The following is a 12,712-nucleotide window of genomic DNA, read 5'->3' on the forward strand; positions in this document are numbered from 1 at the left end:
AATTAATTGCCTTATGGAAAACTTTTGTAAGTTTACTTCTTTGACATGCTCCATAAGAGTGTTTTTTATCAAATTTCAACTTAGGAAGATTTCTCACAAGGTTTTTAGAAGAGAGGGATTTAATAATCTTGGGATTAATATGTCCCAATTTCCTATGCCATAGGGTTGCATCATCAAATTTAGATATGAGACAAGCATCATGAGATTTTATATTAAATGTGCAAATATAGACATTATTCTTCCTACAACCCTTAAGAATTATGTTATCATCAGAATCTTTAATCTCACACTTGGAGGCATTAAAATTAACACAATAGCCATTATTGCAATGTTGACTTACACTAAGTAAATTGTACTTAAGATTATCAACTAGACTGACGTTAGAGATTATTGTACCTCCAAACTTTATCGATCCATTTTTAATGATTCTTCCTTTGCTGTTGTCTCCGAAAGACACTCATTCTCCTTTTTGTTTCCTGAGTTCCGAAAACATCATTGGGTTGGATGTCATATGCTTTGAGCAACCACTATCAATATACCATTCATGTTGCTTACCTATAAGACAAGAATGCTTAATAAAACTTTGGTCCCCATTGAGTGTTGGGTCCATCATTGTTAGTATTATACATTTCTCTTGGTCTCCACACCATTTGGTCACCATTTACCTTTTGGTTTCCATACCAACTTGTGTATGGTTGAGAGTTCCAAGGTCTTTGATTTTGAGACATTCTATATGAACCTTGGTTATTGGATGGCCTTTGAGCTTTTGATGTATTTTTCCTGTTTTAGCCATTGAAGGGTCTTCTAGGAGGGCGAAAAGGTTGCTTCATATGATAGCATTCCCAAACAGTGTGTTCATTCTTATTGCAATTATTGCATACAATCGTGGTCTTTCCTTTGGGATTGGGTTTGCTAAATTGAGGAGTTTTCATTCTAGCATAACATTCCTCAATTGAGTGTCTTTTCTTTCTACAATAGTTGCAAAATTTCTTCTTTACTTTCTTACTTGTTATTTTACTTGAACTTGCCACTTTGGTGTGATTTGAACCTTTAATCACATCATAACCTACTCCTTCCTTATTGAAGGATGCTTTGGAGGCATTTCCAAGTAAGATATCAAGGGTCTTTTTGCCATTTGTAAAGGACTCTAAGGCTTTACACAATTTCTCTTTTTCTTCTTCCAAAATATTCACTTGAGAAGTTAGAGTTGTGTTTTGGTCTTTGAGGGTGTTTATCTCCTTTAGGAGATTTTTCTTAGTGGTAGCTAATTCCACGCTACTTTGGTATAAATCTTCAAAAACTTCTTCCAATTCTAAAAAGTCCTTATCGTTATGAGAAGGGGAAGTAAGAGTTACCTCATTTTGGGTTTCTTCATCTTCAGTAGCCATGAGTGCCAAATTTGTTTGTTCTTCTTCTTCTTGTGATGATTCATCCTCATCCTCTTCATCACTTGAGTCAAAAGAATGTTCAGCTTTGTAGGCTTTCTTCTACTTCTTTATCTTTAGACAACCTCCTCTGAAATGTCAAGGTTTCTTACACTCATAGCACACAATGTCTTTTGAAGTATTGTCAGTATTATCCTTAGAAACATTCTTACCTTTTTGGTCTTTGGAAAATCTTCTCTTGTTGAATGAGGTTTTGCCCTTGTTTTTTAGGAATCTTGAGAATTTCTTTGACAAATAGGCAATTTCATCATCCAAAAGTTCTTCATCATCGTCGTTTATATTATAGGTTTTGAATGCAACAACTTTCTTTTTTGGTTCCTTAGGCTCCTCCTCCTTGGTATCTTGCTTTAGCTCCATCTCATGAGTTTGGAATGATCCCAACAGCTCATCTAGGCTTATCTTGTCAATGTCTTTTGATTCTTTATAGCAGTAGTCTGGGGTCTCCATTCTTTTGAGAGGGATCTTAAAATCTTTCGAACGTTCTTTCCATTTGAGTAAATTTTTCTTAATCCTTTCAACTTGTTCACAATGTTAGTAAATCGAGTAAATATAGCATATATATCTTCATCATTTTTCATTTTAAAAAGCTCATACTCATTTACTAACATATCAATTTTAGATTGCTTAACTTTAGAAGTACCTTCAAAGGTCACTATAAGCTTATCAAACATCTCCTTAGCGGAGTCATACATGCATGTGCTATTGTACTGCTTTTCTCTTATGGCACATTGAAGATAGCTTATAGCTACATAGTTGAGTTACATTTTAGCTTTTTCAGCTGGGGTCCATTCTTCTTTGGGCTTGTATATGATATTTGGTCCATTTTTAATAACTTCTCATGCATCAATGTTGTTGGCACACATGAAGTTCTTGAAACGATTCTTCCAATCGGAGAATCCTTCTCCTTCAAAGAAGGGAGGTCAGGTAATATTATAACCTTCAAACTTACGATTAGCAGAAGTTTCCATAGTCTTAAAGCTCTTAGTTAGATTAAAAAATCACGGTCTTGAACTTCCGCTCTGATACCAAATGTGAATTCACCTAGGGGGTGAATAGATGAAGGTTGTAAAATTAAAAACTTATGCGAAAAATAAACAAGTAAAGATATCCAAATTGACAAGCAATAATTAAAAGAGTGACACAAAGATTTATAGTGGTTCGGCCAACACGAGCCTATGTCCACTCCTCTCAACTCAGAGAGAATTTCACTATAAGAATCTTGAGTAAGAGCAAGAGAACTCGTACAACTACTCATGAGAACGAGCAAGATGACTCAACAAAACTACTCTTGAGTTAATGAACAAGAGGACTTAAACTTCTCTCGATTCGAGTAAGAGGACTCAACAACAACTTATGCAAAGTAAAAGTGAAATACTAAGGATTTTAGAATTACCTCAAACCTTAGTAGAATAAATGCTACCTTTCAAAACATGAAACTTGAATGCTAATGAGAATGAAGGGAGCAAAGTGAGATAGATTTTCCTTGGATTGATGTAAGTAATCTCACTTGGGAGTGACTTATTCTTGGAGGCTCTTAATTGTGATTCAATGATGTTAATTGATATGTTTAGAGCATAAAATAATTTGGTATTTATAGCCAAAGAAGCTAGAATTAATTAGGAATCCAATTAAGGATCGGATTCCACAGTCTATAAATAATCCGGTATGCTGGATGGGAATCCGGTATGCCGAATCAGGAGCAGGTTCTCAGGATCCGATATGCTGGATCTTGATCCAGCTTGCTTAACCAAGCTACTGGTTCTTTTTTCCTGAGATTTCCCATTAACCCGGTATGCCGGTTCTAGAACCGGTATGACGGATTGGGCAATTTCAGTGGAAATTAGTCCAATTCCATTAGGGTTTGGCTTGGGAATTTTAAACCCATTTAGTCAGATGTTTTAAGGGGTTAAATAACCACCTAAGGTCATTCTAGATGGATGCATGCATGTGTGTGTGTATTACATCAAATGTGACTCAAAGATTACATATGTATAAATTACAATGTCTTCAATCTTCAAACTTCAAGAAAACAAACTTCAACTCTTTTAGCTTCGAAGGTTTTGACTTTCAAACTTTCAATCTTCTTGAGTATGGTCTTGTAAATTTGTATACGCTCCCCCTCACTTGGTGCAATGCTTTGACTCTAAAAACACTTAGAACACAAGCATTAGTCCAAGGATGGTCTTATTTGTTATCATCAAAACAACTATGTCATCATGGAGATGACTTGGAGGGTATAGGGCTATGTGTGCTTCCCAAACAATCTCCCCCTTTTTGATGATGACAAATAATCCATAGAAATAAATAATGGAGAGCAAAATAACAAGAGACAATATAGAGATGTAAGAACAAACTTATTCATAAAGCATGTTTATTATAATAAGCATAAAGTAGTAGTAGTTCCATACATCTATTACAATCTATTCCAAGCCCACAAATACTTCTCCCCCTTTGGCATTATCAAAAAGAGGGGTAACAATATCAAGCATTAGGATTAAAGGGTGGAAGAGGTGGAATGGAGCTTAAGGCACCAGAAAAAGGTGGTCGAACTCCTTGAGGAGTGGCTCCCGATGTGTCAAGAGAGAGATGGCCAAGATTGAATGCAAGAGAATGAATGGCATTAAGGATTTTGTCTTGGCGCGCATTGAGTTTGTCAAATTCGGTCCTCACATCATTATGAAGAGATGTCACATCTTATTGAATTCACTGTTGACCAAATTCAAATTCCATGATGCGATTATTTCCTTCATCCATGTACTCATCAACGCTTGACACCCATTCTTGTAGAGATGCTGGAAAGCCTTCTTGAGCTTGACGAGGAGAGGGCACATTCTCATCCAAATCGTCTTCTTCTTCAACAAATACATCGGAGGGAGGAGAAATAGAAATAGTATGAAAGCTATTACGGGTGATGCGTTGAAAAGTCAGAGTGGATTCTTCTTCTCGACTGAGATCAATATCAAAAACTCGAAAGAGACGAGTGAGAAGTCTCCCATAAGGTAGATTGGTGTGCTTTTGGGGGTGAGCACAAGATTCCATGTACCTCATGGTGAAGTATGGAAGGCAGGTAGGGGTATTGGTGTAAACACAGTAAGTAAGGTAGGCTTGAGGAGTGAGACACTTATTTTGATCGCTTCCCCGAGGAATAAAGTTATGCTGAATAATGTAAGAAATAACATGGGGAAGAAGGCGACGTTGTCCAGTTACCACTGTTGCCGCCTGAGGATCATAAATCTTCAAGATGGAGGAATAGACTTCTTCATGGTTGATGAAGTCCCTAAAGATGGTGCATTTAGGAGTCCAAAAAATGCAAGGTCCATCGCAAGAGAGTCCGAGATGACGACCACAATCGACAACAAAAAGCTCTATATGAACACTTTTCACATATGAGTGGACCTTCAAAGAATCTTCCACCCCGCTGAAATAAAGGTTGGTGTAGAAATATTTGACTAATTGAAGATAGCAAGGTTCAGCCATGTTGAGAAGGGGCTCCCAACCAATGTCTTTGAACATGTCCTCAATTCGAATACTATTGAAGGAGAAAGTATCGACTTCACGGCCTTCCTAAATTTTACGGGAGAGATAAAGTGGCCAATTTGCACGACATTCGGAAGAGCGTAAGAGACGACCTTCTCCAGGAGCATAAGGTTATCTCGAAGAGCTTCCAGTTCTACTTCTTTTGGATGGTTGTTGCCCTTCAGGCAAAACATCCTTGCCTCTTCGACTCATGTTCAAGAGAATTTTTGAAGAATGTTCAATAGAATTTTAAGTATTTGAGATGGTTTGAGACAAGACAGAGAGAGTAGAGTGAACAGTGATTCAGAAACAGACAAAATGGGGTCGTTATATAGGCTTGAAATACACTGCAATAGTCATAAAACAGGCAAAAAAATTCAAAAAATCTGATATACCATTTGAGGATCCGGTATACCGTTTCTTGCATTAACAGTTAAAAACTGCCAAAAAAGCTGATCCAGTATACCGTTTCAGGAAAAAACAGCAAGAAACCAGCATTTCTCTTTTAAAAATATTTTTCGATTATTCAAAAGGGTCACACAAGCCAAGGTCTCTTCTAAGAGAGCAGAATCTTTCTTCACTCAGGGGTTTTGTGAAGATGTCCGCAAGTTGCTTCTCGGTCTTAATATTGTTGAGTCAGATGTCACCTCTTTGAGCTGTATCACGTAGAAAGTGATGACGAATGTCAATATGCTTAGCTCGAGAGTGTAAAATCGAATTCTTACTAAGATTAATTGCACTTGTGTTATAGCATTGGATTGAGGAAGTGTCAAACTTAACTCCATAGTCTTGGAAAGTTTGCCTCATCCATAGCACTTGTGCACAACATCATCTTGTGGCGATGTATTCAGCTTCAGGGGTAGATAGAGCTACTGAGTTTTGCTTCTTACTAAACCACGAAACCAAACATGATCTAAAAAAATGACAAGTATCACTTGTACTTTTCCAATCAACATGACAACTGGCAAAATCGGCGTCAGAGAAGCTAATAAAGTCAAAATCATTGTCCAAGGGGTACCATAGGCCAATGCTTGGAGTTCCTTTCAAGTACTTAAAGATTCTCTTCATGGTACTCAAATGGGATTGCATAGGTTTGGCTTGGAACCTAGCACAAGCACAGACACTGAACATTATGTCCGGTCTACTAGCCATTAGATAGAGTAAACTACCTATCATACCTCTATATTTGGTCGGGTCAACTGGGATTCCATCTTCATCCTTGGACAGAGTTACAGATGTACTCATTGGAGTGCTAGATGACTTCTGTCCGTTGATGTCAAACTTCTTTAATAATTTCTTAAGATATTTAGTTTGACTAATGAAAATCCCTTTAGGGGTCTGTTTTATTTGAAGTCCTAAAAAGAAGTTCAGTTCACCCATAAGGCTCATCTCAAATTCACTACTCATACTATTGCTAAAATCATGACAAAGAGATTCATTTGTAGATTCAAATATAATATCGTCTACATATATTTGAACAATAATTATGTCATTATTCTTATATTTCACAAAGAGAGTTGTATCTATCTTACCCATTGTAAAACCATCATCGATAAAAAACTTACTTAGTCTGTCGTACCATGCTCTCGGAGCTTGTTTCAAGCCATACAAGGCTTTCTTCAGCTTATAGACATGGTCTGTAAATTTTGGGTCTTTGGATCCAGGTGATTGGATGACGTATACTTCTTCATTAATGAAGCCATTTAAAATGGGTTCTTCATGTCCATTTGGTGTAACCTGAAATTCTTATGATAAACAAATGCAAGCAACATTCTAATTGATTCAAGTCTGGCTACAGGAGCATAGGTCTCATCGAAGTCAATGCCTTCCTGTTGGTTATAGCCTTGGGCAACCAGTCTAGCTTTGTTTTTTAGTTATGTTACCATCTTCATCAAGTTTATTTCTAAATACCCATCTAGTTCCAATAATTTTGAAATTCGAGGGTCTAGGCACTAAATCCCAAACTTGATTCCTTTCATATTGGGTAAGCTCTTCTTGCATAGGAATTATCCAATTACTATCCAAAAGTGTTTCTTTAATGTTCTTGGGTTCAATGGTAGATAGGAAAGCCACATTGGAACAAACATTTTGGATTTTACTTCTAGTTTGTATACCTTTATCTAGGTTTCCAATGACAAGGTCAAGGGGATAGTCTTTGACAGTTCTAATCTCTTTAGGAAGTTGATGTATTTGATCATTAGGTTCATCTAATGTGACGTTTTCAACTGTTTTCCTAATTTCAAGTACTTCATCTTCATCATCTTCTTCAAGGTCTTTATACTTATCTTTTGCCATAGATTCATCAAATCTAACATTCATAGACTCTTCCACAATTAGTGTTCTTTTATTAAACACTCTATATGCTCTACTATTTGTGGAGTAGCCTCGGAATATACCATCATCTGTCTTTTCTTCAAACTTTCCTAAGTTATCCATAGTATTAAGAATGAAACAAGCACAACCAAAAACTTTGAAATAATCAATCTTAGGCAATTTGTTATGAAATAATTCATAGGGGGTCTTTAAAAAAATGAGTCTTATCAAAATCAAGTTTAACACATAACAAGCCGTGTGAACAACTTCAGCCCAAAGATATTTAGGCAGGGAATACTCATTTAGCATTGTCCTAGCCGTTTCTTAAATAGTTCTATTCTTTCTTTCAACCACACCATTTGATTGTGGTGTTCTAGGGGCTGATAAATTATGTGTTATACCTTGTTTTCGATAAAACTCACCAACTTCCTCAATATTATCAAATTCAACATCATGGTCACTTTTTATGGAAGTGATCAAGTAACCCTTTTGATTTTGTATTCTCTTGCAAAGAGCTACAAATTCTTCAAAAGCATCATTTTTGTGCTTGAGAAAGATGATCCAAGTGAATTGGGAGTAATCATCTACAATAACAAATGTATACTTTTTACCTCCTAGGCTTGTGGTTTGTATAGGTCCAAATAAGTCTAAATGAAGTAATTATAGAGGTCTTGAGGTGGTAATAGAATTAATTGTCTTATGAAAAACTTTTATAAGTTTACTTCTTTGACATGCTCCACAAGAGTGTTGCTTATAAAATTTCAACATAGGAAGATTTTTCACAAGGTTTTTAGAAGAGAGGGATTTAATAATCTTAGGATTAATATGTCCCAATTTTCTATGCCATAGGGTTGCATCATCAAATTTAGATATGAGACAAGCATCATGAGAGTTTATATTAAATGTGCAAATATAGACATTATTCTTCCTACAACCCTCAAGAATTATATTATCATCAAAATCCTTAATCTCACACTTGAAGGCATTAAAATTAACACAATAGCCATTATTGTAAAGTTGACTTACACTAAGTAAATTGTACTTAAGATTATCAACTAGACTGACGGTAGAGATTATTGTACCACCAAACTTTATCGATCCATTTTCAATGATTCTTCCTTTGCTGTTGTCTCTGAAAGACACCCATCCTCCTTTTTGTTTCCTGAGTTCCGAAAACATCTTTGGGTTGGATGTCATATGCTTCGAGCAACCACCATCGATATACCATTTCATGTTGCTTACCTACAAGACAAGAATGCTTAATAAAACTTTGGTCCCCATTGAGTGTTGGGTCCATCATTGTTAGTATTATACATTTCTCTTGATCTCCACACCATTTGGTCACCATTTGCCTTTTGGTTTCCATACCAATTTGCGTATGATTGAGAGTTCCAAGGTTTTTGGTTTTGAGACATTCTATATGAACCTTGGTTATTGGATAGTCTTTGAGCCTTTGGTGGATTTTTTCTATTTTGACCATTGAAAGGTGTTTTAGGAGTTTGACCATTGAAGGGTCTTCTAGGAGGGCGAAAATATTGCTTCATATGATAGCATTCCCAAACAGTGTGTCCTTTCTGATTGCAATTATTGCATACAATCGTGGTCTTCCCTTTGGGATTGGGTTTGCTAAATTGAGGAGTTTTTGTTCTAGCATAACATTCCTCAATTGAGTATCCTTTCTTTCTACAAAAATTATAAAATTTCTTCTTTACTTTCTCGCTTGTTATTTTACTTGAACTTGCCTCTTTGGTATGATTTGAATCTTGATTCACATCATAACCTACTCCTTCCTTATTGAAGGATGCTTTGGAGGCATTTTCAAGTAAGATATCAAAGGTCTTTTTGCTATTTGTAAAGGACTCCAAGGCTTTACACAATTTCTCTTTTTCTTCTTTCAAAATATTCACTTGAGAAGTTAGAGTTGTGTTTTGGTCTTTAAGGGTGTTTATCTCCTTTAGGAGATTTTTCTTAGTGGTAGCTAATTCCACACTACTTTCGTATAAATCTTCAAAAACTTCTTCCAATTCTAAAATATCCTTATCTTTATGAGAAGGGGAAGTAGGAGTTACCTCATTTTGGGTTTCTTCATCTTCAGTAGCCATGAGTGCCAAGTTTATTTGTTATTCTTCTTCTTGTGATGATTCATCCTCATCTTCTTCATCACTTGAGTCAAAAGAATGTTCAGCTTTGTAGGCTTTCTTATACTTCTTTATCTTTGGACAATCTCCTCTAAAATGTAATGGTTTTCCATACTCATAGCACACAATGTCTTTTGAAGTAGTGTCAGTATTATCCTTAGAAACATTCTTACCTTTTTGGTCTTTGAAAAACCTTCTCTTGTTGAATGAGATTTTGCCCTTGTTCTTCAAGAATCTTGAGAATTTCTTTGACAAATATGTAATTTTATCATCCAAAAGTTCTTCATCATCGTCGCTTATGTCATAGGTTTTGGATGCAACAACTTTCTTCTTTAGTTCTTTAAGCTCATCCTCCTTGGTTTTTTTCTTTAGCTCCATCTCATGAGTTTGGAGTGATTCCAACAGCTCATCTAGGCTTATCTTGTCAATGTCTTTTGATTTCCTTATAGCTATAGTCTTGGGTCTCCATTCTCTTGAGAGGGATCTTAAAATCTTTCGAACGTTCTCACCATTGGAGTAAATTTTTCTTAATCCTTTCAACTTGTTCACAATGTTAGTAAATCGAGTAAACATAGCATATACATCTTCATCATTTTTTATTTTAAAAAGCTCATACTCATTTACTAACATATCAATCTTAGATTGTTTAACTTGAGAGGTACCTTCATAGGTCACTATAAGCTTATCAAACATCTCCTTAGCGGAGTCACACATGCATGTCCTATTGTACTCCTTTTCTCCTATGACATATTGAAGATAGCTTATAGCTACATAGTTGAGTTGCATTTTAGCTTTTTTAGCTGGGGCCCATTATTCTTTGGGCTTGTCTATGATATTTGGTCCATTTTTAATAACTTCTCATGCATCAATGTTGTTGGTACACACGAAGTTCTTGAAACGATTCTTCCAGTCGGAGAATCCTTCTTCTTCAAAGAAGGGAGATCGGGTAATATTATAACCTTCAAACTTACGATTAGTAGAAGTTTCCATGGTCTTAAAACTCTTAGTTCAATTAAAAATCATGGTCTTGAGCTTCCGCTTTGATACCAAATGTGAATTCACCTAGAGGGGGGGTGAATAGATGAAGGTTGTAAAATTAAAAACTTATGCGGAAAATAAACAAGTAAAGTTATCCAAATTAATTAGCAATAATTAAAAGAGTGACACAGAGATTTATAGTAGTTCGGCCAACACGAGCCTACGTCCACTCCTCTCAACTTAGAGAGAATTTCACTATAAGAATCTTGAGTAAGAGCAAGAGAACTCATACAACTACTCTTGAGAACGAGCAAGAGGACTCAACAAAACTACTCTTGAGTTAATGAACAAGAGGACTCAAACTTCTCTTGATTCCGAGTAAGAGGACTCAACAACAACTTATGCAAAGTAAAAGTGAAATACTAAGGATTTTAGAATTACCTCAGACCTTAGTAGAATAAATGCTGTCTTTCAAAACATGAAACTTGACAGCTAATGAAAATGAAGGGAGCAAAGTGAGATAGATTTTCCTTGGATTGATATAAGTAATCTCACTTGGGAGTGACTTGTTCTTGGAGGCTCTTAATTATGATTCAATGATGTTAATTGATGTGTTTAGAGCATAAAATAATTTGGTATTTATAGCCAAAGAAGCTAGAATTAATTAGGAATCCAATTAAGGATCAGATTCCACAGTCTATAAATAATCCGGTATGCTGGATCCTAATCCAGCTTGTTTAACTAAGCTACTGGTTCTTTTTTCCTGAGATTTCCCATTAATCCGGTATGCCGGTTCTGGAACCGGTATGACGGATTGGGCAATTTCTATGGAAATTAGTCCAATTGCATTAGGGTTTGGCTTGGGAATTTCAAACCCATTTAGTCACATGTTTTAAGGGGTTAAATAACCACCTATGGTCATTCTAGATGGATGCATGCGTGTGTGTGTGCATTACATCAAATGTGACTCAAAGATTACATATGTATAAATTACAATGTCTTCAATCTTCAAACTTCAAGAAAATAAACTTCAACTCTTTTAGCTTCCAAGGTTTTGACTTTCAAGCTTTCAATCTTCTTGAGTATGGTCTTGTAAATTTGTATACGCTTCCCCTCACTTGGTGCTATGGTTTGACTCTAAAAACACTTAGAACACAAGTATTAGTCCAAGGATGGTCTTGTTTGTTATCATCAAAACAACTATGTCATCATGGAGATGACTTGGAGGGTATAGAGCCATGTGTGCTTCCCTAACAATCTCCCCCTTTTTGATGATGACAAATAATCCATAGAAATAAATAATGGAGAGCAAAATAACAAGAGACAATATAGAGATGTAAGAACAAACTTATTCATAAAGCATATTTATTATAATAAGCATAAAGTAGTAGTAGTTCCATACATCTATTACAATCTATTCCAAGCCCACAAATACTTCTCCCCCTTTGGCATTATCAAAAAGAGGGGTAACAATATCAAGCATTAGGATCAAAGGGTGGAAGAGGGGGAATGGAGCTTGAGGCACTGGGAAAAGGTGGTCGAACTCCTTGAGGAGTGGCTCCCGGTGTGTCAAGAGAGAGATGGCCAAGATTGAATGCAAGAGAATGAATGGCATTAAGGATTTTATCTTGGCGCACATTGAGATTATCAAATCCGGTCCTCACATCATTGTGGAGAGATGTCACATCTTATTGAATTCGCTGTTGACCAAATTCAAGTTCCATGATACGATTATTTGCTTCGTCCATGTACTCATTGACGCTTGACATCCATTCTTGTAGAGATGCTGGAAAGCCTTCTTGAGCTTGATGAGGAGAGGGCACATTCTCATCCAAATCATCTTCTTCTTCAACAAATATGGTGACTTTACGTGTAGATTAGGAGATATAGCTCCCGATAGCCCAAAATAGCATAAAATGACCTAAAACTTGGAAAATATAGAAAAGTACCCGAGTAACTCTGTTCAATGTGGTAAAATGCATGCTTTATACCCTAAGATTTCACACATAAATGTGCTCATCAACTGACGACAAGAGTTGCCAAGCTGGCAAGCAAAACATAAAGAACTAAGCCGTGTACACTGACACGGTAAATTATTGTCAAGAATGATGCTACGAAGCAGTTGGGCATGGGGATGACCAAGACGACCATGCGAGCCATCAAGAGAAGTGTGAGAAGTAATGAAGCCAGTTGGAGAAGCATCTGAGGAAGGAGACAATGTGTAGAGGCCACCATTACTCGGTCCGAACAAGATTGTGGACTTGGTTCTCTGATGCTTCACAAGAAAACAAGAGGGGTGAAATTCAAAGAAGACATCATTAT

The sequence above is a fragment of the Telopea speciosissima genome, chromosome 5 (genome assembly GCF_018873765.1).
Source record: "Telopea speciosissima isolate NSW1024214 ecotype Mountain lineage chromosome 5, Tspe_v1, whole genome shotgun sequence".
Lineage (NCBI taxonomy): Eukaryota > Viridiplantae > Streptophyta > Magnoliopsida > Proteales > Proteaceae > Telopea > Telopea speciosissima.